Source organism: Mustela nigripes, chromosome 8 (genome assembly GCF_022355385.1).
Source record: "Mustela nigripes isolate SB6536 chromosome 8, MUSNIG.SB6536, whole genome shotgun sequence".
NCBI lineage: Eukaryota > Metazoa > Chordata > Mammalia > Carnivora > Mustelidae > Mustela > Mustela nigripes.
This window is the reverse complement of record NC_081564.1, coordinates 36,344,225-36,371,196: the sequence shown is the minus strand read 5'-3', so window position 1 is coordinate 36,371,196 and position 26,972 is coordinate 36,344,225. Positions and strand designations below refer to the sequence as shown.

At 38.4% G+C, this 26,972-nt stretch overlaps 1 pseudogene; it reads left to right on the top strand.

The window, feature by feature from the left end:
- The first annotated feature begins 333 nt into the window (after window positions 1-333).
- On the top strand, window positions 334-24,987 carry LOC132022979 (importin subunit alpha-1-like; annotated as a pseudogene).
- Window positions 24,988-26,972: the final 1,985 nt, after the last annotated feature.

Sequence of the window (26,972 nt, the reverse complement as noted above, 5' to 3'; positions counted from 1 at the left end):
TTCCTGCCTCTGCCATCATGGAAGAAGCCACCTGGCTACAGAGGGTATGTCTCATGGCAGAGTACTTCCTTTCGAAATCACCAAGTTTAGGGGCTGGGTCTAGTTCTTAACATTGTAGGTCCAGAAATCTGAGTCTGTTAATTCTCCCAGAAGTGATTGGGCTAAGGCAACCAGCTAAAGACAAGAATACCAATGAAACTGGCAGATATAAATGCCAAAAAGATGGATGTTTGGGGGTCAGCACACTCCCACCACTACATTCCCGTCACCGTGGCAGTGGTGGGCATCCTATCTTGCCTACAAAGGAAGGCAAATTAGTTAAAGGAATGCCCAATGGCCATGAAATCAAAACAAGGTAAGCTGGCTCTTAGTGGGTAGTGTCGACAAGAGACCACTGTCTGATAGAACCATTCTCATAAAGGGACGTCTCCAGCCAAGATGCCCAAAGGCTGAGTCAGCTGGATATGATGCTCTTCGTTGAGGTCCATTTTCCATTTGCATTCCAATCCTTGGGTTATTCCAGGTCACCTTGACTGGATTTGGGTGCTTTAAAAAACTCCATCAGCAGTATATTTACAAACCATCTTCTGTGAGGGCTGGTACTGCAGAATAATGCGCTGATTTATTTTTTCTTTTCAACCTCTGCAAGGATGACTTTTTCTTAACTTTCTCTTGACCCAATCCCCAAAATTCAAAAGTATCAATGATACCTTCCATACTAACTGCTTAAATAAAAGTGTGTTTGAATTATTTCCATTTTACATTTAGTTTTCCTATTTTATTAAAACTTTAACCAAAATTAAAAGGTCAGGGTTTTTTGTTTAGTACATTATCTTAACATCAATGATTCCATGAAAAAATACTGAATATGCCTGTATTCTTTTTCATTATAATACCTCCAATACAAATTCTTCAATTCTTCAAGTATGAATCAACCTAAAACTACTTAAGTGACATTTGCTTAAAGAAATAAAAAGACTTTATCCATTCTCATAGGAAAAAAAGATGCATGTTTCTTTAGGCTTTCAGTTACCAAGTGAATACCTTGAACTTAAATATCGTGTATTGTTTCTGGATTGAAGACAGTTGATTACTCTGTATTACTGAACAATTAACATTACCCAGAAAATAAGGTTTTTATCTATCTATATCCCTGAATGGAACAAAGCTCACCAGTTTGGTCTAATTGAGCCAACAACATAAAATATAAGAATAAGGAAATTGTTGCTAAGTAATTTTAAGCCTTCTATTTTATTACTAAACTTCTCAGCGATTCATGACATCCTTGAAACACGCCCCCCCCATTGACCTTCGGATACTTCGCTACTCCATCTAAACAGGAAAAAAATCCTTCTTTGTGAGTGTGGTGGATTAATTAAATTAATGTCTTCAATTATAGATGGCCCAGGACTTTAGTTTGACTTGGGATTTTTCAGCTTTTCAATGGTGTGCTAAAAACCACACTCATCCAGTGGAAACTATACTTCAAATACTCCAGACTGGTAATTTACTGGAAGATTCTCCTTAGTGATGCTGGTCAGCAGCTGTAGCTGACAGGCAGCCATGCCATCGCAAGGGTAAACAACCAATATACAGAAAACCATTCTGTCCCCATACAGAAGGGGGAGTTCAAGCCTGAAGTCTACTCCAGAACTCTGCTGAAATGCTTCTCTTAAAGGTCATAAATGGCTGTATAATTTGTCCTAGTTCATGTCATCATCTGGTTATTTACCTGCTGGACTCCCCTGTACTTCTAACAACACTGAGCCTACTCACCTCCTTTGGCCTTGGTTAAAGACAAAACCCCATGGAGGTCACTTAGAAAAAAAAAAAGCAATTTTATCAGGCAGAATCAGAGGTATTTCTAGAATCAAAGTTGGGAAGAACAGCTTGACTCTCCAGGGTCAGGTCCTTATCACTCCAGGTGATACTCTGGTCTCTCGAGTCTCTGGTCTCTCAAGTCTCTCCTGCCCTCTGGACATGCGGTGTCTTTCTCCATCTCAGCAGATAGCCAACCACTCCAGGCCCAACTTCATATCACTTCCAGTTCAAGCACGTGACAGACTGATCCCCTTTGCTGGATGCTAGTTCTTCCTTCCTGGGAGGGAAAGATTAATTAGCCCAGATGGACTCAAGTGTCTACTCTTAACTTCTAAGTGGGCAGCATACATATTCAGAAGGTTATAGATGCCCACACCTGATGTGTTGTTGTAAGGGATAGGCAGATGCCCCAAGTGCTGTCCCCTCTCAGAAGCTTCAAAAACCCTTCATGGCTATCCTTGGCCCATATTTCCAAGTCCAGACATTACTCGAAATGTTTCCAGGTCACCACGCTTTACCCCAGACAGCACAACCAGCTCCATCTCCCACTCTCTTGCTGAAGACAAGATATTCCCTGTTCTCAGAATGGCTGCAAGTTTTGTCAAGTTGCCCAGAAGCCTTATCCAGGAGCCCTCTTCTATCAAGGCTTTTCTGAATATTAAAATAAGATGTACCTTTGAGGATTCAACACTTAATGAAATCTCTCCCGTGAGTCATTTATCAACTGTATTACCTTACTTTTTTTCTTTCTCCTACATACCTATAGCATTTTGTTTATACATCTATATTGCATTTATATTATTTTGGTTTTAACTGTAATTCCTTACTAGTTTACATATAGAGAACTATGGTTCTGAGAACTATGGTTTTCTGAAGAAGAGAAACCATAACTTTTAACTTAGTGTTTATGTTTTTAATTATCTGTGGGATTTTACTTTTACTTTTTGTCCTTTTCGACAAATTCTTTTTTTTAGAAAATGTAGGAGGTAATGCAATTAACACCCATGCATCCACCAATTAGAAAGACTATCAGTTCACACTTTATACTTGATGTGTTTCAAGAAGTAAGACATAATATTTAAAGTTAAATTCTTTTCTCATCTCTTCCTCTCTTGCTATCTGTTTTTGCAGAGACAACAACTGTTAGGATGAATTTGGTGCATCCTTTACTATAAGCCTCTATCCTTCTGATTTTTGAATTTTCTTTGAAAGAAATCCTTCCTTACTCTGAGTTATAAAAGATGATATTATTTCTCAAATACTTTTTAATCGCTGTGTATTAGTTAGGGCCTCAAGTACTTATGAACCTGTAGGGGATACAAGGCAGCCTTATTTTGCTCCTAACTCTAGTAAGGATGCTTCTAAAGTTACCGTGTTTACTGTAGTCTCTTGTAGAGATCCTTTTTCAGGTTAAAGAAGTTCCAGTATCTCTTGTTACTAAGTGTTTTTTTGTTTGTTTTTGTTTACATGAACAAGTTTGGATATTGTCAGATGCCCATTCGATTTCTAATGAGATGGTTAATGTTTTTCCCTTTTGTAATCACTTCTTTCATATATTTTATTCCTTTATTTCTGGGGGGCGGGGGAGGAATCTCTTAGCCATGCTTATTTCAAAGTTATTTTGATGTTTTTTTCCTGTTTACACCTTAATGCCGGTAAATTCCTCTTCCTATTTTGGTTTGTTGCCTGTTTTTCTCAGTGTCAGTTATCGTTGGAGTCTTCGAGTAGAGATGTGTTTTCTCCCCTTCCTCTCTCCACTGCCCTCCATTTTCTGCCTCTACCTGGTCCTCAACTTCTTGTCCAGGTTCAGGGCTTGTCCTGGAAGTGCTAGACTTCCAGTCTATGGTGATACTGAGGGTCTAGATGGGGAGAAACTTGGTCTAGGTCCTAAACCTTCCTCTCTCTGGCTGCACTGCCAGAAGCCTGCAGAAGTATCTGCTTTCTGGCTCCTTTGCGGAGCCAGGTGAGAGTACCTGACCCCAGTTTTAGATACTGAGTCTTGCTCCAGTCCTCCATCTAGCATGAAATGCTTTTTTGAGAAGAATGGACCTGCATTTGTCTCTGATAGTTTAGCCCCTGCAGTCCACTGTGTGTCTCTGTGTTTGTATATTTCTAGACCATGGGAATGACTGCCTTGTCATTTTAATTTGTTTCAGTGGCTTTGTTTGGATCAGGATAGGGAGTTCCAGGATAGGAAGCTACTCAGTAACTTCTCCACATTTCCATGTCTTAATTTAACTTTATATCCCTCTCAGGACCTTGCACAGTTCTTTGCACATTATATGCTCAAAAAGTTTCTGGGAAAAAAAAAACCACTGCACCCTGTTCCAGGGCAAGCTGGGTGAATGCTCATCAGAAATGAGCTGTGGAGGAAATTCATTCATCAATACAGGCTTGACCTAGATGAAATTTATTAAGCCTTTCTGTGTTGGAGATTCCAAGATTTTACGCCTGTTTACATGAATAGAGTGGCTCTGAAGATAGGCACATTCAAACAATTACCAGAAGAGATGATTACCAACTGCTCGATATATACCTGAGCATGACAAGGATGGTATGGGAGGTGCTACAGCTACAATTTAACCCCAAGGGACCTATGTAATATTTCGTATATGTTTTCAATATTCTGCTTCAGATTTTTCTTTCTCTGCCAATCTTCACAATCATTGTTATGGTGAAATGTATGCAAGCAACTAGCCTATTTGTCTGGGCTCATAGTCTACTCTTTAATCCCTGTCATTTCCTAAACTAACGTCTACCTCCCTTCCACCTCTTAGTTCCTTTTCCTTTAGTTCTTACTCTATTTAGTGCCAACTCTGGGCTCTGGCATATGGAATGACTCGGGTGCTATTAAGGAGAGCTTTGGATATGCAACTTGATAAACCTCCATCTTCAAAAAAAAAAAAAAAATCCATACAATTGCTCTTTTTAACTCTTACATTATCTTACCTTGGGTCCCAACTCAGGTATGACACCCTGGTTTTTGTTCTAAGTTCCAATGCACAGGCTTGTTCTCTGTTCTCTTGCTTCCAACGGCTCTAATTAAACTTGGAAATGGACCACCACCACAATAAATGAACGGCAAACATGAATCAAAAGGTGGGACACCTACTTTATCACAAACAGTCTTAACAACCAAACTGAATTTTCCATGGATACAAGTACCAATAAGCCAGAGTACCACGTGTCAATTGTGTGCATTGAATCCCTCATTGTTTACTCAGCATATTAGTGAAGGTCTTTCACTGTACTTATGTTTTATAATACTTATGCCATATTCTAATACTATTTTCAAAACTTTTGTCCAATAATCTTCTTTATAGAGGCTTTGGTCAACATTTATCCAGGTGCTTCTTTGAAGCAGCTAATTTTGAAGTAGCTAATTATGCAAATTCAGTTGTCACACTGTCAATGCCCCTTTAATGTTTTATTTCTAAGTATTTCACAATTCTTAATATCATCTCTCACCACATTGAGTTATTAGCATCATTCTTCTTAGTTTATAAATGGAAAAATTATTATTATTTCTATGGCCTTCAGTTTTATTCTACAGTGTTGTTAATTAGGTTTCACTGATTTCTGACAATACAATACAACCTTGAGAACATCCTACCTTAAAGAACCAGATCCCTGATAGTAAAGCATTTAGTTGCATTTATTTTGTAGATCCACAAATAAAAATATTATGAAGCAAAAGTTAATGCTATTATTTTTCACCAACTAGTGCTTGGAAAACAATTTATTAAATGATTTACAAACTTTTTTTCTAGTAATAGGTATAAATATCCTTTATCTTGGAAAAGATTTAGTGGTTTCATTTTCTTTCTGAAATTAAAAAAAAGTGTAAATATGTGTGTCAACTACATTTCAATTTTTAAAAGCTTAAAAATTTATACTAAAATAACATGGATCTATCATACAGTAGATGCGAAAGTACATGGATTTTTAAGATAAAACAGAAGACTTCAAAAATAATTTTGTCCTTCTAAAAAAATTATTTCACATCTTCTCTATCCCAGAGAGCTAATTTTAATTTTCTAGTATTATCTTTCTGTTAGAATTTTATCTCCTCCATAATGTCATTCACATATTCATTTGTTTAAAAAAAAAAAAAAAAGATTTTCAGCCGTGGTACAAAGCTACAGTGTTTGGGGGGTTATTTGTACCTTTGATTATACATGCATTGATCCAAGTGGAAGATTAACCCTAGTGATGGCACAGAATGACATATAGAAATGTATATGAAATACAGGGTTGTAGCTCATGGTGACATGATTGTTATAAATGACTCTTGTCAGTTTTATATCTGTGGATTTAACACCTGACTGTGCATCAGCTGTATCCTTTACAAAATAAGAAACTAATCGATGACCATTGCCATGGTAAACTTTTAACATGGCTCAGTCTGGGCATATCTATTAAGAAAAATGTTCTTCCCTAGTATATCATGCGGCCCCCTGCCTAGAGGATGAACAATATCAAAAGAGAAAAGGATGGGTATTTTCTAATCATACCACAGCATCACATGTATGTCTGTTTATACACAAAATCATTACGCTTATGATAGAGTCCCTGTGGTCTTGTTTCATTAATGAATACATGTCAAACAGACAATTTTAAAGGAAAGAATAATAATCCAATAAACCCAACGTAATGTGTTTATTCCTTTCCAAATTCTCTTCTTGTCTTTGCCAACTATTGCTGTTTTTTCTTCATAGTGGAAATCATGAATTCAGGAAATAGTGTGCTTTGCTCTTTCAAATTAATTTTAATTTATATTTCCATGTGTCAGCATGGTTTTCACAGTTGACATGTTTATAACTCTGCTTTATAAAATTAATATTATTTCATATTTTCATGCATCAGCATGAGCCACACAGTTGACATTTTTATAGCTCTGCAGTGATCTTCCACTGTAATATGACCTATTTTGCTTAGCCATCTCCTATCCTTAGACATCTGGGTTTTCCCTATTAAATTTTTGTTTTTGCAATCATAAATAGCATCGCTATAAATATTCTTAATGAAATTGGTTTTTATCTGTTTATTTTCCTAGAGAGTTCCAAAGAGTAGGATTATTGTGCCAAATGACATCGAATAGTTTCTTGGTTTATTTTTTCCAGAAAAATCTATAGCCATTGAAAATGTGATTAGAAATATTTAAAATTTATGGCATTCTCAGATCCAACAGATATAAAAATTGACATTTTATAATTTTTATTTATTCGGTAATATGTATAAAATGGTTTCTTAATGTTGCCAAAATTTATATTTATTAACAAATGATAGAGATATGGATTGACCAGTGTTATGATTTATTTGTAGTTTCCTATTATTGAATGCTCATTTCCTTTAAACAATCATCAAATAGAATTTGAGTGTTAGGCATTATAAATTTGTCTCAATTATTCCATACCTGAGAAAGCAAGCTTCCCCCACCCCGCAAAAAAAAAAAAAAAAAAGCATCACATGTATCAAGCACACAGAAATGCATAAAAAATATATTAAATATACCCTGAAAACACCACATGGGGGAGAAATGAAATATAACTGATGTAGCTAAAGCCTCCAGTGCAAGCTTCCTCAACTCAGGACCCTTCCCACCCCTGTTAGAATTAACCATCATTCCAAAGGTAGTGTTTATTATAATCATGTGCCTTTTTATACTGTTCCTCCATACATATGTAGACATAAAACATACAGGTTATGTTTTTCATGTTTTAAAACTTTAAGTGGTATTTTCTGTGCGTATCATACTTTAATTTTACTTTTTTTTCTATTAAAAAGCTGTTTAAATTTCATTCACTTCAAAACATACATACCTAGTGTATTTATTTTAGTGGTTATATATTATTCCAAATATCTTTTTCTGATTGAATATAATGTCAGTTTCTAATTTTTTCAAGATTACAAGCTGGTTTATAACTCAGTGAAAATTCTCCTGTATCTCTTTTTCTGCTCATTTAATATATGTACATATATTTATACACACACTATATATATACATAGAGTTTAAGTATACACACACACACACACACTAAGAAGTAACATGATTGAATTCTTATTCCCAATTACTCTGCAAAATGTTACATTTTCCACCAATTTATAAATTTTACATTTCCCTGATGACAGATGAAGTTGAACATCTTTCTGGTTTCTTCCTCTGTCATTTGCTTATTCACATACTTTGATCATTTTTCTGTTGAATTGTTTTGTCATTTTTCTTTAAGACCTTTATGTTTTTGGATACAAATCCTTTATGGTTTATGTACATTTCACATATTTTATACTAATCTATGACTTACACTTTCAGTATATAGTGTTTTTTCCCCGCGTGAAAGTTTTCTTTTTAGAATAGTTACCTTTCAGGGCACCTGGATGACATAGTGGGTTAAAGCATCTGCCAGGATCCTGGGATTGAGCCCCGCATCGGGCTCTCTGCTTGGCAGGGAGCCTGCTTCCCCCTCTCTCTCTGCCTGCTTCTCTGCCTACTTGTGATCTCTGTCAAATAAATAAATAAAATCTTTAAAAAAAGAAAATAAAATAGTTACCTTTTCCCATCTTTCCTTAAGTATATTTTGTGTTTTTTTATTCTCTAAGAAACTTGAAGTCATGAAGATATTTTCCCGTGTTTCAATTTTCACACTTAGATGTTGAATCCACCTGAGGATTGATTTTTGTTCATGGTGTATATAGTAGACAGCAATTTTTCTTCCATAGAAGAATTGATCAGTTCTCCGTGTACCATTTATTGAATACTTCCTTTCCCCACTAACTTGTTATTTCTGTCATTTATCTGACTTCTATATATATGGTTGGGCTTTAGGCCTCTTTCTTCTCGTTCATTGGTGTATTAGTCTCTCCCCAAACTTTATCTTTATGAAAGTCTTATGTTTGATAGAAATATCCTCCACTTCTTTGTTCTTCCTCAAAAGTTTGATGTCAGGGGCAACTGGGTGGCTCAGTGGGTTAAAGCCTCTGTCTTCAGCTCAGGTCATGATCTCAGGGTCTTGGGATCGAGCCCCACATCGGGCTCTCTGCTCAGTGGGGAGCCTGCTTCCTCCTCTCTCTCTGCCTGCCTCTCTGCCTACTTGTCATCTCTGTCTGTCAAATAAATTCATAAAATCTTTTAAAAAAAAAGTTTGATGTCAATTCTTGGCCTTTTGTTCTTGCATGTATATGTTTATTTATTCTACATATAAAAGTTATGTCTTTTAATTAGTCTACCAATTTCCAGGAAAAAAAAATAGTACTTATTTTATGCTTCAGTTGGAGATGAGTGGCCACTCTCAAAACTGAGTTCTTACATTGTCTTGGGAACCCTGGGGATAGCACATACCCATTCCTGAAACCAGTGATTGGCATGGTTCCATTCCTGACTGCCGGGCCTTCTGTCCCCCTACCTGCTTAGACCTACAGTTTGCTAAAATTCACAGATTAAGGTGGTGGGTTTCAACACTTTTTTAACTCCTTTCAGTATGTAGGAGCCCCTCCTAAGTCAGCTCTCATTCCCGTCCCCCCCAATCCCTCCACGAAAATTCTAGGGCTCCTCTCTCCTCGTCTCAGTAACTGGACTCCATAGTGACCACTTCCTTGTTCCAGACATGGAACAAATATTGTGGTTATCTCTAGCCTTGTTCACTGCTCTGAGCTGCTTCTAAAATTCTGTTTTACTTGTTTACCAACCTGTATTTTCTTTCAGTTATATATTTTTATTTTTTACTCATTTTATTGCCAAGTATTTGAAGCTGAGGGAGTACTTCAAAGTATGAAGTTAATGTACCATTATGGTGAAGAATAAAATTTTTGTTTTAATTGGGATGTGAAGGTATCAGTGTACTTATTTTGCTACATTTAACTTCATAACTGAACTTATCAGACAAGATTCTTGTTTTAACATCTTTGATGTTAAGCTCTGTTTTCTAATAGTCACATGGTTATACCCATCTCAGAACCAGAATGAACAGACAACTGGATTTTTGACTGTTTCACTGAAGATTTCTTTGTATTTTTGAGTGTATAAGTGTGCACACATTTCAATACAGAGAAAGTTCTAGTGTGGGTGTGACCTTGGGCAAGTTATTTTATTACTCTGTACTTCACTTTCCTTTTCTGTATAATATATATTATAAACTGTCTACTTCATATGCCAGGGTGACTCAGTCAATTAAGCATCTGCCTTTGACTCAGGTCATGATCTCAGGGTCCTGGGATGGAGCCCTGCAATGGGCTCCCCGCTCTGCGGGGAGTCTGCTTCTTCCTCCCCCTCTCCCCCTCACCCTCTCTCTCTCTTTCTGTCAAATATAAAAAATGTCTACTTCATAGAGTAATTGAGTTAATGTATTTAATGAATTACTTGTACTTGTTTCTTTTTTGTTCTCAAGTTTCTTTCTCCACCCACCCCCCCAGGATTTAATTTGTTCAACAAAATATAATGTTCAAGTTCCAAGAATCAAATATTTTGTCTTTGTGGTAAATGAAATCTTTTTCACTTTTAAGCTGTGTGTTACTCTTATAGAGAAATGCAATAGATTTTTGTGTATTTGTATTCCTGTGACCTTGTTCAACATGTTTATTTTAAAGATTTTTTTACTGATTTTTTTTGGAGTTTATAAATCTATATTCCTATCATGACAATGATGGCTACAACTTATGAAACTCTGTGTACAACTCTGTGCTAGGATTATATAGTAAACACTTTATTATTCAGAAAATAAGACATTTATGTTAAGAATTCCCTATTCCCTCTTTCACAAAGATTTTCCTTCACCTGCTAGGCAAAGGGAAAAGGGCTTTGCAGCTTCGAAAAGATGCATTTCTCATTCAAACTTGTTGCTTTGGCAGGACAATTCTTAACAGCATTTAAAATCTTTTCTCTCCTATCACATATGGGTTACTGTTATTCAAACTAAAAACCTTGTGGACATATGATTACCATCTTAGAAGCCTTACTGTCCATCTCCATCCTTGGTTCTTTACAGTATCCCCACTTTCTACACATTTAAATAGAATTCTCCACCCCACCCCCCTTTTTTCAAGTCAATTTATGTTCCCTGGATCACATTATCTGATGTGCTAACAATTCTTCCAGAAATAATGATACTGTAATACATGGTCCACTCCTCTTTCTCCAGAGCTGCATCACTGATTATTTCTGAAAGTGGATGAAAACATAAAATAGCTCAATCTAGTTTATTTTTATATATGGGAAAAATGACTCAATTTTGTTTTACCATATCCTATGTTTTAAAAAATACCTTTAAGTGCCAATCATATCTTTTGTAACTTACAGAGACCTGGGATATGTTTCAGAATGGCTGTGAACTACATTTCTGAGGAATTTTCTGTTAGTGGAACAATATATGGCAGGCAAAGTATATTAATAAATTGGATTCTGTCCCTATTTTAAACCCCCCACCCCAATACTATTTTTGCAGGTTTGTTCAGGCATACCTTAAACATAAATTTCCTCATAAATAACATTCTAAGTCTGGTGTAAGAGGTACACAGGATAGTAAAAGGAGGAGAAGGAAGGGAAATTGGAGGGGGAGAGGAACCATGAGAGACTGTGGACTCGGAGAAACAAACTGAGGGTTTTAGAGGGGAGAGAGATGGGGGATGGGTGAGCCTGGTGGTGGGTATTAAGGAGGGCACATATTGCATGGAGCACTGGGTGTTATATGTAAATCATGAATCGTGGAACACTGCATCAAAAACTAATGATGTACTATATGGTGACTAACATAACATAATTTTAAAAAAATACTTTTTTTAATTAATAAAAAAGAGGCTTCTCTTGGGGAGGCAGAAGATCTTGATTTCTGGATGAGCTTGGACAAATCATGTGAATTCTCTGATTCTCTATCCCATAAAATTAGAAAATTATAAATTAAAATTTCAAAGACCTCTTAACTCTAAAGTTGATTCAGTATGAAGAAAACTAAACTTCTAAAGAAATGCTAATAAATTATATGCATTTTTAAAGATTTTATTTCTTATTTATTTGGAGAGAGAACATGAGTGGGCAGAGTGAGAGGGAGAAGCCACACAGGGCTCAATCTCAGGACCCAGAGAGCATGACCTGAACTGAAGGCAGGCGAATGCCCAACAGACTGAGCCGCCTGGGTGCCCCAAATTACATGCATTTTTGAAGAGTGAAATAAATATCAGTACAGAAAGAAAGTAAAAATTACTTACTGGTCTTTTTTACTGGTTGCTTTACTGTATTTTAAAGTTTATTTATTTATTTAAGTAATCTCTACACCCTATGTGAGGCTTGAACTCACCACCTGGAGATGAAGGGTCACATGCTCTATTGCCTGAGCCAACCAGGCACCCTTCTACTGCATCTTCAATCACACGCTAGAAGAGGGCTGAAATGGTACTTTTTCTTTGTGAACATATTCAACTTACTATGCACATTTAATAGCCAATCATTAACCGTATGCTTTATTTCCTAAACAATGATATGAAAGCAGGAACATCATCATACTGACTAATTTTTCTAATATGCGAAATAACGTGCTTTCTCAAGCACCCAACTAACTAATAGGGTCTGATGTAGACACTAGGGAGAACAAAGACTCTCATCGACAACAAAAATATTAAAAAAGAAGCAATCCCCTTTCTGCAAGAAAAAAAAAACCCGCTGGAAACACACCATATCAAAATGAAAAACATGTGACAGAGTAGTAGTTGACATATTAAGTCCCTCTGGGGCATCACTGCATTGCTGTTGTTCTTCTGTTTTCCTAGGAATTCACCTTTTTGACGTCCAGATGTAGGTCTTTTCTGCTCCAGAGACTAGAGATCTCATAATTCTCAGTTTTCAGGAGGTGGAAGACAAACAAAATGCTTGATCCAGGTGTAAGCTGACAGCTCACTTGAAGAGCAAGTTTCTGTGTAAGCAGAGGGAAGTGCTCCCCGGGCTGGTCCTGGTGATGATTCTGAGAGAGCCCTGTGCTTCCTTGCCCTCCACGGAGACCAGCTGAGCTCCAGAAAGTGTGTGCAGTGCGTGGGTCCACTGAAAAATCCCCCAGAAAATTTGGAGATCCCAAGATAGAGGGGACTCGTAAGGCTCAGAAAAGCCGATAGAGCAAACCAAATATGACATCCTCCTCTATCGTGTAGCCATTAGGGTGGTGATGACGGGTCTAAGTAAGCTAAGACAGGCTAGGACAGTCCGGGCAGCTGTGCTCAACTTCCGAAGGGCAGGAGAGCGATCCCAAAGCTTCCTACCACCCCCAAGAAGGAGCATGAATGACCCGAGGGAAGGCTGATGCACTTGAAGGAGGCTGGAAATCAGCATGGGACAGACGGCGTACATCCAACACTGGCTTCCACAGTGGTGCCACGCGCTGCCAAGCAAGCGGCAATAGTCAAATATACCAATAGGGAGAAAGGGTCCCTGCTGGGCGCCAAGCAGAATGGTTATGGCTCAGCAGATGCCACAAGATTAAAGAACAGGCTGCACATAGCAGAAGTCTTGTGCCATCCCGCTCTCAACACACCCCTCCTCAACACACCCACCCAGGGCCGTGACTCCGTAGCTGACCTCAAAATGGAATGGCCCTCAGGAAGAAGGCAAAATCATGAATTCACTAAAGTTTAAATCTGAAACACCAGAGACATGACCACAATTTCTGTCATTAGGCAGAATAATGCCTGAAAATGTAGATTAAGTCTCATTATTAGGCGAATAATGAAAGCTACACATTTGTAGAGACCTGCAAATATGGATTGTTACTATCACACACAGGGTACAAAGACAATGTATGCTGTCTACATGGCACTGGAGCCAAAATTTTGGAAACTGGGTGACTGTTTTACTTAAGAACGGATTTTTATCTAATGGTAAGAACATCCATGACATAGGAACATTCTGGAATTCTTTAGGGGTGCAGGGGGGCTTTTAATTGCTGGATACTAAATTCTCTGTCATTATGAATTTCTAAATTATAGTTTTAAAATTATGATTGTTTTAGTTTGCTAAAGCTGTTGTTACAAAGTATCACAAACTAGGTGACTTAAACAATAGAAACAGGTCAGTTCACAGTTCTGGAGGCCAAAAGTCAGAGATCAAGGCATCAGTTGACAGAGACAGTTCCTTCTGAGAGCAGTTGGGGAAAGATCTGGTCCAGCCCTCATTCCTCAGCTTTGAGACGGCCCCTTCTCCCTGTATCTCTTCCCATTGTCTTTCTTCTGTGTGTATCTGTCTCTGTGACCAAATTTCTCCCTAGTTATAAAGTCATATGCATTAGGACCCATGTAACGAGCTCGTGCTAACTTAACTACATTTGCAATGATTATATTTCCAACTAAGGCCACATCGTAAAATATTGAAGGACTTCAACATATTGATCTCCAAGAGGACACTTAACAATGATGATCTAGTTGGTGATGATTAGTCTATCAGAAAAAGTTTGTTTGGTTTCCATGATTTCTGTTAGTGCATATTTTCCACAACGATGCCTCAAAATTAATAGTACAGAAGACAATAGGGAATGGTATTATTTTCTGGCTTAATTCATTTTAAGTGAGAAGCATGATCTCTAATGTAATTTGCCTTGAAAATAAAAACGATTATCAGTATAAGGATTTTTGTGTATACCTCAGGGGCTCTAAGACACTATGGGATTTTAGTTACACCGTTTTCTGTGTACTAATAAGAAAGAACTATGACATGCTAAGTAGTTTTACCTTCCTGGAAGTCTTCTCACAGTCTTTAGGGCTTAGTCCTGTTCAAATCATCATTCTGTAGGAAACAGCACACTCCCACCACTTCATCATGAGACATATGAAATATTTGTTTATTTATTTGTTCCCTCTTTCTTTCTCTCTCCCCACTAGAATGCAGGTTATCAAAGCAAAGCTTTGCTCAATTTTTTTCACATACTCTCACCAGCCCTGAAAGGGCCTGACACATAGGAGGAAAGCGATGTTTACTTTCTGAATTTTTAAATAAATTCCATAAATTTTATATCTCAAAGGGAATATACATATTTCCTATATGTATGTGTATTTATTATGTACATGCATACTTTACTATGTACATTATATATTCTATATATAATTACATAATTCAATATTTTTATACAGTTTGTCCACTTAGATATAACTAATGCTCGCTTTGGGAAACTGAGCAAAATCACCAAAATGACCATATTTCTAAGTTTACTTGATATAAGCACTGTCTGTAGAGAAGAATTTTCAGTGATTAAACCTGCTACAAACTGTTCTTTCTTCCCCACTCTTTTGTTCTTGACAGGTACCACCGACTGTCCCAGGGGAAGACAAGAGACTCGAGGTTCACAGGCCACAACCTTGTCCCACTTAATCACCCGGGTCACAGGCCTTCAGTTGGCTTTCAGACTGTGCTTTTTGAAAGCAAGTTTCTTTTATAAGGTCTGAACTGGCCTTAACCAGACTCCATCTCTATGGAAATGGATGGGCGGAGATGACAGGTCATGTGAGACTTGCAGCATCTTGCTCTCTCTTGGGGATCCTCCAGTTGGCATCACCACTAACCTTGAGAAAAATTAAAAGGAAAAGCCCCATTAATGATTTCAAGTCATAGTCACTTGAAGCGATTGACACCACTGTTATTGAATAGGTAATAGTAATAACTCGCAACATTCGTGATGGCTTACCCCAGCCTTGACACACTGCTAGGTGTTAACATGGGTCCATTCATGATTCCTCAGGACCACCCTACTCTACTCAGCTGAATAATGGTCACCCAAACAAATCAGGTCCTGATGCTGTGATCCTGGGAATGCTGCCTTACCTGGAGAAAAAGTCTTGTACGTGTGATTCAGTTTAAGATCCTAAGATAAGGAGATCATACTGAATGGACAAGGTGAGCCCCCAAATGCCATTGTAAGTGTACTGAGAGGAAGGCAGAGGAAGATGTGAGACAAGCAGAAGAGGAAAAGGCATTGACCATAGACTCAGAGAGAAAGGAATGCCCGCAGCCACCCAAACTGGAAGAAGCAAGGAATAGACGCTCCCCTAAAGCCTCTGGAGGGAGCATAGCTCTGCGAATACCTTGATTTTTGAAGAAGATATTGACTTCAGATCTGGTCTCCAGAACTGTGAGAAAATAAATTTCTCTTATGCAAACCACTAAGTCTGTGGTAATTTTTCCCAACAGCCATGGAAATTAGTATACCTATGAAATGAGAACTGACAGAATCTCCATTTTGAAGAATATAACTGGGAGAAAATGTTGGCATATCATATATCTAATAAGAGATTGGAATTCAGAATATGTAAACTACTATACCTCAACAACAACCAAAAAAAAAGGAACCTAATTAATAAATGGACAAAGGACTTAAGTAGACATTTCTCTAAAGAAGATACACAATTGGCAAAAATGCACATGAAAAGATGTCCAACATCACTAATCATTATGGAAAAGCAAGTCAACACCACAGTGAAATCTCACTTCATACCTATTAAGATGCTTACCATAACAAAACAAAACAAAACAGAAAATACTAAATGCTGATGAGGATGTGAAGAAATTGGAACCTTATTGCTGTTGGAATATAAAATGGTGCTGGTTGGAATATAAAATGGTTGGAATATAAAATGCTGGTTGGAATATAAAATGGTGCAGCCACAGTGGAAAACAGTGTGGCACTTGCAGAATTATTATATAATCCAACAATTTTACTTCTGTGTATGTTCACAAAAGAATTGAAAACAGGTTCTTGAACATGCTTGTAGCATTATCAACAAAGACCAAAAAATGAAAACCACCCAAGTGCCCACTGATGATGAATGGATAAGCAAAAAGTTGTATGTGTATACAATGAAATATTATTCAGCTTTCAAAAGGAAAACAATCCTGTTACATGCTACACTGTGGATAAATCATGAAGACACTATGCTAAGTAGAATAACCCAGTCACAGAAGTACAAATACTATACAATTCCACTTAAGTAAGATACCTGGAGTAGTTAAATTCACATAGACATGAAGTAGAAAGGTGGCTCTCAGGGGGTGGGGAGAATAGGGAAAGGGGAGTTATTGTTTCATGGGTTTAGAGTTTCAGTTTGGGATGATGAGAAAGTTCTGGAAATGGAATGCGGCAATGGCTACAGAACACTGTGAATGTACTTAATGTCACTGAACTGGGGGCGCCTGCATGGCTCAGTGGGTTAAAGCCTTTGCCTTCGGCTCGGGTCATGATCTCAGGGTCCTGGGATGGAGCCCTGCATCGGGCTCTCTGCTCAGTGGGGAGCCTGCTTCCTCCTCTCTCTCTGCCTGCCTCTCTGCCTACTTGTGATCTGTCAAATAAATAAATAAAATCTTTTTTTAAAAAAAGTCTCTGAACTCTACACTTAAAAATGGTCACATAAATGTCATGTTATGTATGTCACAATAAAAAAAAAATACCTAAGTATAGAGAGGTTCACAGATCTTTACCTAGTTAAATTCCAGAGCTAAAATTAGAAGCCACATTTTCTGGCTTTAGGATCTGGGCTCTTAATTCTAGGTTGTGGTTCTGAAGTAAATAATGAGGGAAATTTTTATTTTTAAAATATCTACTTTGATAAATACTGAGTAGTGGAATTTCAGACTTGATGGTAAATTTCTCCCCCAACAAATATTGATAAGAACCAAAATGTCACCTCCCAGCTATCTAACCAAGCAATGAGACTTAGGCCACGTGGTTTCATAAATTCATTCAGAAAACATTACCTGCATCCTTGTCATGCCTACATACATGTACATATTTTCATACATGTCATAGTTAATCCTTAACTATGAAGCACATAACCAAATAAGAAAAGTGGGGACTCAACTGGGGACATCTAATACGGTGCTCTTATGTTTTTGGAAGCAGAAGGTCCACAGAATTAAGAATGTTTCAAAAATCACTAGCTATGTCCTCAAATAAATGCTGCCCTGAATATGCACAGAACAACTGGCTTCTGACAATAAGAGGGCCACACAGCCCTAATAGCTTCCTTGCATGAACTCCCTGGAGTCTCACGGATCTTGGATCTTGTGGTAAGAACATTTGGGTCCTATAGTTCTGCAGACAAAGGGACATTTTTAACCAAATATGACTCTACAAAACATTTTTTGTTGAAAGCTGTGGACCAACACACAGGATGGCTGCATTTTATTAGAAAAAGCATGGATTTGGAGGAATCAGAGAGGTTTAAAATGAGGCTCATCCCTCTGGCCCTTAGGCTGGCCACTTAGCCCAGCTTTTATGCACAAATGAACTCATGTACATGAAAAGGTTTTGTGAACTGTAAAACATTACTTAATTTTGGCATCATATTTAACTATGTTCTAGCTTCATCACCAAGAAGAGACAGAAACATGTCCTGCCTTGGGAGTCCACAGAGTGCACAGACTCTTTGAGGGGATGTGAAAGATTGAATCTATGTATTGTGTATTTCAGATATGTATTCCTAATTAGGCACATATTTGATATGAAACATATTTGGATTAGAATTAAGTAGGCAGTTGAACCAGTTTTCAACTTTACTTTGTATCTGTTATTTCGGAGGCAATCCCACATGTTAGAAATGTGTTGAAACTTGTGGGTGACTCTGATGTATGTCATCTTTCCTCCAATGTACCCGGAGTTTTGTTTTTCTGCATATACACTCATACACATAGGCATCAATTTATAAATGTTTACCAGCATGTGATATATTACTAAGATTCACCAAATGTCAAAAGTTGGCCCCAATTTCAATGATTCCCAAAGGAAGGCCAAAAGGAAAAAGGAATTTGCAGATAAAGCTAATAGCTTGACAAATGTAATCAGATTTATTTAATCGGTTTATTAGTGGTTATAAATGATTAAATAATAAGCATATAGACTCTGGGGCTAAAGGAAAAAATAGAAAATATGTACTTTATGCAATTTTAGGCTATTGTATATAGATTATTGTTTTATATATAATATAAACTTACACATCTGGACAATTTCAATCCTCCAAGGTTACTTCTCAATATTAGGAAAGATGTGTAATGAGCATCTATTACTCTCTATGTATGTTTTAGAAATTGCAAGGATTTACTGAAGAAGTCTTCTGTTATCTTTGCATAGAAAGGTAACAATGATTACATGATGATAGGAGCATACCTAGAACAGTGCTGTACTTGGGTAAGGAAGTCAACAAATAGATTAGGAGAATAAGCTCTATTTCCTTGGGGACAAGAGAGCAAAGCAGTGAAGATCTTGGCTTCTGGAATCAAACTGCTTGGATTAAAATTCTACCTCTGTCGCTTTTATTAATTGCATTAACTTGAGCAAATTACCTAACATCTCTGTGCTTTAATTTTCCTCTCTATAGAGAGGGACTAGTAACGATGCCTTCCCCATATTGTTTATAGTGAGGATTAAGTGAGGTTATCCTTTGAACATATTTAACCTGACTCCTGGCAAATAACAAAGCATTGGGTAAACATTCGCTGCCATGACTAAAGTGATGGTCCCAGAAAATCACCCTTCTTAAAATATAAATTATTCTGTGACAATACTACCTAAGCTAATACTTTTTTTTTTAAAGATTTTATTTATTTATTTGACAGACAGAGATCACAAGTAGGCAGAGAGGCAGGCAGAGAGAAAGGGGGAAGCAGGCTCCCTGATAAGCAGAGAGCCTGATGTGGGGCTCGATCCCAGGACCCTGAGATCATGACCTGAGCCAAAGGCAGAGGCTTAACCCACTGAGCCACTCAGGCACCCCTACCTAAACTCATACATTGTTGATTTCTTTCTAACTTTCTAATTCATCAGTGCAATGTAGCCAAAGAGCTGGAACCAAAACAAAGACGGAAGAGTTTGGAAAGACTAAGAGGGAAAAAGAGGAAGGACTGGAAGAAGGATCCAGGAGTGGCAGAGCCATCTTAGGGTTCCCCCACACGGGGCAGTATCTCATGCACACAGCCTCAGGGAGGGAAGAGTAGAGAGCATAAATGCAGGGCAGGGAGAAGGGAGAGGGGAGCTGCTGGTGCCTATGTGCTGAAAAATAAAGGTCCTATTTAGCCTGGATTCAAAGTATAAAATGCTTAGAATAAAGTCATCAAGACATGGTTTTGTAGAGCAGTTTTCAAATTTTAGCCACAGAATCCTTTTCTTGCATGAAATGCATTCTATAAACCAGATCAAACACAGAGCTGCTCTGCCTAAAAAGATTTCTCCTCTGTGGTGTCACCACCCCCCAAAGGGACCATGATGTTGGGCAGGGATCATAGATCTCCTCGACTCCTGGGATTCCGCACACTTTTAAGGGATCTTGCCACTTCTAGAGGTATTCTCCCGCGGAATCACTGGGCTTTTTCTTTTTTCCCCCCTTTCCATTCTTTTTCTTCCCCTCAACAATGAAGAAAACACTTTCTAGTTTTAGAACTGCCTGCTCTGACTAACTACTTCCTCTACCCTAGGGAATCTTCATTCCTTGAGGGTTTGTGTTTTTATTTTACAGAGGCTGCTAGCCCTGGAAACTTCTAGGGGTTTTCTGCCCCACCATACCTCCCTAGAGGCTTTGAGCCGGGCTGGGCTCCCAGTTTGGCTAGGTCCATGGAAGCAGGACATGGTTGGGGTAGGGAAATGGTAAGGGGGAGAGGCCCTCAGGATACTAGCCAGGCGGTTTTCTAGGTATCAGGAGGTGATTTGACTTTTTTATCTGTTTGCTCTGTTAGACTGTAAATTCCACAAAGGCTGAACCCACCCACATCAGTTTTCCTTCACCACTGTAACCAGGCAGCTCACACAGTAACAGGCAAACGGTAGATACTCAATAAAGTCTGAGGGAATAAATTAGCTGCTGGAACTGCACAGAGAACACTCTGAAAAGCACTCATTTGTCCAAAGCTTTGACAGAATGACACTTTAACCGTCTGGAATTCATGCCCTCTTCTCTAAATCTCATGAATCCCCCTTTGCAGATTTTCCAATGGGTCTTGCTAAGCTGTCAGGAAGCATTACCTTCTATCTTACTCAGCTCTTCTACTCAAAGGTCTCTATTCCTTCTGATGTACCTTCTGTGGAAGTGGCTAATCACGAGTCCTAACCCTTTCATTCAGCTCATCCTATATGGGAAAACACTCTGGTTGTCCCTCTGCTGACTTTTCTAGACATCATATAATTCAAACTCTTCATAATACTTTTTCACAAACCTAATTTTTTCATTACTTTTTAATTTGGGCTGTTCTTCTTTTTCTCTGATTTCAGCCAAATTTCTTCATGTTACTTCCTAAATACGGAGGCCAGAGTGAAAATAACGCTATTTTCCATGTGAACTAATGATTGCTGCACATTCCTTCCATAAACATAGCAGATGGTGCACATGGCCCAGGGATGGCTGGAGCCTGGCTCATGGACTGTTCACTAAAAAAACTGAGATCAAGTTCAAAGCCTGGCTCTGGTACTTCTCCTGTCCATGTGAACGTAAGCAAGGGATGTAATGTTGCACAGTATTCACGGTGCTGACCTCAGTATGCTGTTGGGGGTAAATGAGTTAATGCAGTTAGAAGTATGTGGCTGGTACAAAGTATGTGTTCAATATTAGTAATTATTTCTTTTGTTGTTGTCATCATTATTGCTACTATTACTTTTCAGTATGATTACCTTTCAGTCACAAGGCACCCAAAAGAATTTAAAAATACAGTGAGTCATAGGGAGGCTATGGTAGGAGAGAAGGAAAGAGGTTGGTAGGAAAAGGGCACAAAAGTGAGCGGGGACCTTAGAGTCTTGCCTATGTCATCAACTCAGTCTAGACATTTATCACCAAGTCCAGAATGCTGCCTGGTTCATGTTAGATATTCAATAGATATTTGTTGAATTGGCTTAAAATGCAATTGACCCTCTCACCATCTATATAACCTCTTTCTTAGCAAATAACATTTTTTTAAAAGATGTTAATCTTAGCAACTAACATTTTTATATAATTTTTTATTTTTTATAAACATATATTTTTATCCCCAGGGGTAGAGGTCTGTGAATCACCAGGTTTTTAAAAAAATATTTATTTGTTTATTTGAGAGAGGGCTTTGGAGAGGGAATCCCAAGCAGATTCCCCACTGAGCAAGGAGTCCAACACAGGGCTCAGTCTCACAAACCTGATATCGACACTGAGATCGACCCTGAGATCAGGCCCTGAGCCTAAACCAAGAGATAGATGTTTAACCCATTGTACCACCCAGGTGCCCCAGCAAGCAACATTTTTTTGATGCAAGTTTTCCCACTTCCTAGCCATGTGATTAAGGGAAATGTAATAGACACATTTGAGTCTGAATCGTCATTTATCCATTGGTTTTGATTGTAGAATCATGGGTTGAAATGAAAATTAAATAAGATAATTGGTATTTCATATGTGCTCAGTAATGTCCTGATATTATTATTGTTACACAAAACATGACAGACATGTCATGATGTCCCCAGGAAATGAATTTAGGCTGAGATAGCAGCTTTCCAAAGATTTTAGTAAGGAATGTTTTACATATTCCTTAGCTCCCACTGACCTTAGTCTTTAACAGATAATTGCCAGAGCTGCTTTGGAATTCCGATTTAGGGGAAATGTTTTCTCTGTGCTTGTTTTTGCAAGCAACTTTTTAAACCTGTTAAATGACCACGAACAAACTTAATGTCTCCCTAGAGGGACTTCCTCAGAGAATATTTCCCTTCCCCTGTCCCTTGGGCAGCATTTTAGAAGCAATTTTAAGAAACTCTAGAATTGTTGCTACAAGAATCATGACTCAGCCTATGGAAGGTTTCACGCAAGGAGGCCCTCCACAGATGAGATACATCTGTACATGTGCTCAAAAAACTTTCACAAGCTGTATCAGGCCAGAATGATAACAACCGGAGGCAGCACAAAGATTCCAAACCAAACTTTGAGTAGCTCCACAAGCAGAACAGCAAGATCTTGTTGTTGGCTTGATGATGCTCATGTGCTGAGATCTGACTCATAGTGCCCACGCGGGCTCCTGGAGAGCGTACACTACCCCTTTCCCTCAGCCGAGCTCCATCACATGGTTTCTGCTGCAATACCCAGTTCTTCATTTATATTGTTCCTATCTTACACTGGTTAGCTTGGGGTCCCCCCAAACTCCCAATTGTTTAATACGCTGCTCAAATTCCTGTTCCCCCAAGAAAGCTAGAGCGATACAGATGTGAATACCTTCTATGTAATGACAGTCACTGTCATCCAACACCATAGTGTAAGCCCCCTCATGACCAAAGTCATCTCAAGAATATGAGGAAAGTTTGATGCCATCTTTGGGCTGAGCCCAGGGGATGTTTTGAGAGCAGCCTGCCCACCCCGACCGCCTCCCACCCCATGCCACCCCATGGAAGCCTGAGCCTGCGGCTCTTTCTCCCTTTGCCTCACAGGCACGCCCACCAATGAGAATGCTAATTCACCAGCTGCCCGTCTTAACAGATTCAAGAACACGGGGAAAGACAGTACAGAAATGAGGCGGTGCTGAATAGCAGTTAATGTGGAGCTGAGGAAAGCTAAGAAGGATGACCAAATGCTGATAAGGAGGAATGTAAGCTCCCATCCTGATGAGGCTACTTCTCCACTGCGGGGAAAACCACACCAACCAGGGCGCTGTGAATTGGTCTGTTGATGACATCATCAAAGGCATAAATAGCAACAATTTGAAAGCCAGCTCTGGGTAACTCAAGCTGTCAGGAAACTCCTTTCTGGGGAAAAGCAGCCCCCCATAGACAGTATAATCTGGGCTGGTTTAATTCCAAAATGTGTGTCCTTCTTGGGCAGAAGTGATCGTAGCAGCATTCAGTTTGAATCTGCTTGGGCTCTCACTAACCTTGCTTCCGGGACATCAGACCTGACCAAGGCTGAGGAAGATGCAAGTGCTATCCCCACCTCCATTTCTCTGTTGGCATCTCCCCATGCCCACATCCGTGAACAAGCTGTGTGGGCTCTGGGAAACATTGAAGGTGACAGTTCAGTTTTCGGAGACTTAATTATCACATATGGGCAGCTGACCCCTCCATTGGCTCTCCTTGCAATTCCCGATACATCATCTTTAGCATGTGGTATTTACCTAATCTTGCCTGGACACTTTCAAACTTCTGTTGCAACAAGCATCCTGCACCTCCGTTAGAAGCTGTTAAGCAGATTCTTCCTACCTTAGTTCCTCTCCTGCATCGTGATGATCCAGAAGTAATGGCAGATACCTGCTGGGCCATTTGCTACCTTCCTGATGGTCCAAACGAATGGATTGAAATGTCTGTGAAAACAAGAGTCATTCCCCAACTTATGAACCTTCTAGGAGCTACCAAATCATCCATTGTGACAAACAAATCATAGGAAATACTGTCATGGAGACAGATGAACAGATACACATTGTAATAGATGCAGGAGCACTTGCTGTCTTTCCCAGCCTGCTAATGAACCCCAAAATTAATATTCAAAAGGAAGCCTTGTGGACAATGTCAAACATCACAGCTGGCCACCAGGAAAAGATACAGCAAGTTGTGAATCATGGATTAGTCCATTCCTCTCTGATGTTCTCTCTAAGTCAGACCTTCAGACACAAAAGGAAGCTGTCTGGGCTGTGATCAACCATACAAGGGGCAGAATGTTTGAACAGATTGTGTACCTTGTTCATTGTGGCATAATAGAATCATTGAGGAACCTTTCAACTGTGAAAGATACCAAAGGTATTCGGTTATTCAGGATGCCATTTCAATTATTTTTCAGGCTGCTAGAAACTAGGTGAAAATGAGACACTTGGTATAATGATTGAAGAATGTGGAGATTTGAACAAAACTGAAGGGCTATAAAACCATGAAAATGAGTCTGTGTACACAGCTTCATTAAACTTGATTCAGAGTCGGGTGGCTCAGTTAGTTCAGCACCCGACTCTGGATTTCTGCTCAGATCATGATGTCAGAGTCGTGAGATAGAACCCCGCGTTGCGTTCCATGCTCAGTGGAGAGTCTGCTTGATTTCCTCTCTCCCTCTTCCTATGCCCCTCCTAACCCTCACCCACATGCTTTCTCTCTCTCATAAATAAATAAATTAAAAAAAAAAACTTGACAGAAGTATTTTTCTGTAGGGGAAAATGAAGATCTAAATGTTGGGTCAGAAACTACCTCTGAGAGTTCTACATTCCAAGTTCAAGATGGCACTCCTAGGACATAGAACTTCTAGATTGTACAGCTGAGGCATAAAGTAGTTTGTTGTATACCATGTTGGTATAAGTTTGTCTTATTCTTTCTCTACTAAGAAGTCTGTTTAAATGTGTTTTGTTAATTGTCACACTTTTTACAGGGAAACTACTTGAACAGTTCCAAACTGGACATGTTCTATGAAGGTCCTCCTCTCAGGGGGTCACTTATTTCTATGTGGAATCTCATATCTTACAGTACCATGTAAATAAAGAGTAAATCCCACCCTTAAAAAAAATAATATAAGGGAAGTTCAGTTTTAAAAGATGCTTAGCTATATCCCATCAGTGGATTAAAATTTTGGTTTTTTGTTTTTGTTTTTGCTTTCAAGACTTTGTTTAAATTCTAGTTAGTTAACATATTGTGCACTATCAGTTTCAGGGGCAGAATTTACGGATTCATCATTGCATATAACACCCTGTCCTCATTCCAAGTGCCCTCCTTAATGCCCATCACCCAGTTACGCCATCCCCACCCACCTCCCTTCCAGAAACCCTCAGTTTGTTCTCTATTCAAAATAATCATGTAAATAGAAACTGAAACAGGAATTTGACCTATCCCTAATAAAACCATGAACAGAAATGAAAATTTAGTGAACAGGGGTTAGATGAGGCCGGTGGTGGGTATTAAGGAAGGCATGTATTACATGGAACACTGGGTGTGGTGCATAAACAATTAATTTTGGATCACTGAAAAAAGGTAAAATAAAATAATTTTTTTTTAAAAAAGGTAACTACCAGAGACAGTTTCATGAAAAAAATCCAGAATAAAATAAAGGAGCCTAATATTATGATTATTATTTAATAGACAATTTTTACAATGACAAGAGAGCATAAAACAAAAATTAGATGCCTAGGTATAGAAAAGCAAAAGTTAAAATTATTACACCTTGTAAATGGCATAATTGTAAGCCTAAAAGTGGCAAATGAGTCTGTTGAAAAATTAGGAGAATTTTAAATACAATGAAGTGCTTACAAAATAAATTTATTAAAACATATAGTGTTCATTTATAGCAGCAATGCCCACTTTTAAAGAAATTACAATTTAAACTGTTTCCACTCTTAATAGTAACCAACTAGACAGTATGTCTCAGCACACCATCTTAAAAAAACAAATTGTCGTGGTCTGAATGGGAAAAAAGGGAAAACCATGGAGCACGGGAGAGATTAGAGTAAATGAAATGATACACATGAAGATAGGGTCTCTCGGTGTCCATGGCTGCCGGGAATAGGTGCTCAAGGAGAACTGAGCTTTTCCAGCTGGGATTGGAGCGCCCCAGACTTGCCAGGCAAGCTTCCCCAGGAACTTTGGCAGTTCCCCATTCCTCTACCTAGGTCTTTGATCCCCAGATATCCTCATGGCTCACTCCCCACCTGGTTCCAGCTTTGGCTCAAAAGTTACCTGGCTGAGCCTCACTCTGATCATTCCATTAAAAATTACAACATATACCCTATGCCCATCCACCTTACTCCACTTTATTTTCTCCATCATACTTTTCTTTTGTTTGCTGCTCCCTTCTAATGACAATAAATTGTCCAGGAGGGTAAGGGTTTTTTCAGTCCGTGTTGTTCAACAGTTACATGAGCGAATGAATGACTGAATGACTGAAAAAAATGAAAGAAAATATACATACAGTTTAAAGATAGAAAGAAAAGCACCAGAAATAAAACATTAAATATGTTATGATAATGGTATGATGAGTGATTATTTTTTCCCCAAACTTCCTGTAACTTAGGTTATTACTTTGATTTATTAAAATGAATTCATATTTTAAAGAGATTATTGCTCTGCCTCACTAGCTCTTTCCCAAGTTGTTTGCTAACAGAAAGGCATATGCAGGAAACAGATAGGCTCATTATACAGCTTAACCACAAAAACAAGCATAGGACCTATTTTCATTAAGCCTGCTTTTGATTTCGTTGTTTTAAATCTTTAGATGTTCGTAACTGTAGCTGTTATCTGTGTCTT